This window comes from Hakea prostrata, chromosome 9 (genome assembly GCF_041222555.1).
Source record: "Hakea prostrata isolate BN-2017 chromosome 9, UWA_Hpros_2, whole genome shotgun sequence".
Lineage (NCBI taxonomy): Eukaryota > Viridiplantae > Streptophyta > Magnoliopsida > Proteales > Proteaceae > Hakea > Hakea prostrata.
In genome coordinates, this window is record NC_142608.1 from 41,293,384 (window position 1) to 41,296,135 (window position 2,752).

General features: G+C 38.9%; 1 non-coding gene across 1 annotated transcript; it reads right to left on the reverse strand.

Moving 5' to 3' along the window:
- Positions 1 to 248: 248 nt before the first annotated feature.
- LOC149005244 (small nucleolar RNA R71) lies at positions 249 to 355 on the reverse strand. The gene has a single exon (XR_016170003.1). It is a non-coding gene; the product is annotated as a small nucleolar RNA R71 (small nucleolar RNA).
- Positions 356 to 2,752: the final 2,397 nt, after the last annotated feature.

Sequence of the window (2,752 nt, forward strand, 5' to 3'; positions counted from 1 at the left end):
TGCTACCATATTTTTATGGACTTGCCAAAAAAAGCCTTATAAGCACTTAGATGAGCTTTTAGAGGTGTCATCCACGGTTAAAATTCAAAACCTCTCAGTTGATGCATTAAGGTTACTTCTTTTCCCATTCTCCCTTAAAGATAAAGCTAAGCATTGGCTTCATTTTTTGGACAATGTTAAAATTTTCACTTGGGTAGAAATGCAACAGGAGTTCCTTAAAAAGTTTCTTCCCCATTGGACGTATCAATAGCATTAGGAGAGCGATAACGAGTTTCTCCCAACAAGAAGGAGAACAATTTCATGAGGCTTGGGAAATACTAAAAGAATTACTTAGAAAGTGCCCCCACCATGCTATTCCTAAATGGCAATTGGTTCAATGCTTTTATGATGGCCTTAAAGACCGACATAGGCAAATGGTTGATTCTTCTTGTGGTGGGACTTTCATGCACAAGAATGAGAATGAAGCATGTGAATTTTTTGAGACCCTTAGTGAAAACTCCCAACACCATGCTTCAACAGCTAGGACTGATATTCCATCCATTGGGCAACCAAAAAGGAGCAGTCTCTATGAGATCAATCCTACCATTGAGATGAGTGCTAAGGTTGACTTGCTATCTAAGAATTTGGATTATCTCTTGTCATTAGGACAACAAACCCCATCTCCACTTCTTACAAGTTCCTCTCCACCTAATCAGATTCAAGCATGTGCTTTATGTTCTAGCCTATCCCATCATGTCACTGATTGCTATTTGGCTACACAATACCCTAAGTTTGTTAAGGAGTATAGACATTTGGCCCAATGAGTCTCTAAATTGGGCAATGATCGATATTCCAATACCTACAACCCAGGATGGTGGAACCACCCCAATTTTTCATGGCGAAACTCAATGCCCAATCCCTCTAATCAATTACCTTATAGGCCACCTCCATTTAATATGCACCAAAATGCCTATAGGAATGAGCAACCATCATCTCCACAACCCTCACATAATTCATCCTTTGAGGATAAGGTACTAAAAGCACTTAGTGGATTAGAGCAAAACACTCAATTGTTGCATTCCCATTCTCAGTCCATTAACAAATTGGAAACCCAACTTGGTCAACTAGCTGATGCCATCAGTAGGAGGGAGGTTGGTCAGTTACCTAGCAACCAATAGGTAACCATAATCATCAAATTGGGTCTAGGAAAGAACAAGTCCAAGCAGTCTCTATTGTGACATATAGTGGGAAGGAATATTATGCACCTTTGCCTACTCCCAAGCCATTGCCCATTGATCTTGAGAGTCGAGAGGAGGTTGATTTGACCCATGAGACTGGCGATGATGCATACAAGCCTAATCTAAGATGCAGGAGATGATTGATTTATTCCAACAAGTTCGTATCAATCTCCCACTATTAGATGCTATCAAGCAAGTCCCAGGTTATGCTAAGTTTCTAAAAGATTTGTGCACCCAAAAGCGTAAGTTGAAGACTCAAACACCTAAAACTGTGCACCTAACTGAACAAGTCGGCTTGATAATTTCCAACCAACTGCCCCCTAAACTTAAAGATCCAGGTACACCTTTAATTTCATGTGTCATTGGAGATTTATCCATAAGTAAAGCATTGCTTGATTTGGGAGCCAGTGTGAATATTTTACCCGGTTCAATTTATGATAGGTTTGGTCTAGGAGATTTGAAATCCACTGATGTGATTCTACAATTGGCAGACCGCTCAATCAAACAACCCTGTGGGCTACTTGTAAACGTTTTGGTAAAGGTTGAGGATTTGTATTTTCCTGTTGATTTTTTTATCCTAGATATGGACAATACAACTACCAATAAGCTACCACCAGTCATTCTTGGACGGCCCTTTTTAGCCACTGCGAATGCTTGCATCAATTGTAGATCGAGTGTCATGGACATATCATTTGGCAATAAGAAACTTAGAGTCAACATCTTCAATGCATCCTTAGGCTCAAATAGGGATGAAGAGTGCTTTGCGATTAACTTTATTGATGAGGTAGTGGCTGATTCTACTCCAAACATGTTTATTAATGATCCCTACAGTATTACTTGCCATTTGGGAAATCTAACCTAAATATTGAGGAGTCAACACATTGTTGGACTATTCCACTTCTTTGGAGAAGTCACCATTCACATTTAGATTTGAGCCTCCACCTCCATTGGCTGCATCTCACTGAGTTTGGCTGAAGACTCTAAACTTAGCGCTTTATGGGAGGCAACCCATTTGTTTAAATGTTATTTCTTGTTCTTTTTCTTCTCTTTTCTTTGTTTGTTGTTAGGTTTTACTGTTGCGTGCTCTATCATGATTTCACACATCGGGTACATTCTTTTCTCTGCTTGCTTCTATCATGTTTTTTTTTTTTTATATATCTTGCATGCACTGAGGTCATTGCATAATTTAAGTGGGGGGGGGGGGTGTCAACTCGAGTAAGACTTGTTGATAGTTGGTAGAGCATTGTCACAAAGATAAAAAGTGCTCAATTTTTTCTGGCTTTGGTAAGATAAATGTTTTAATTCCTTGCTTAGATACAAAATGAGAGTTTAAGTGTTTTAGAAATCCCTTCTGATGTAATGAACACCCTCTTGAGAGAATAGTAATGGGTTTTACATTTTGAGATTGAGGTTGAATCAGAAAATAGGAACTCCAGGTAGTCCAAAAGGTTTGACCATCTAGTTATCTTGTATTGCCTTGTGCTTATGGTGACAAGTTGAGACCAATTTTAGACTATTTAAATGTGAAGTGAATT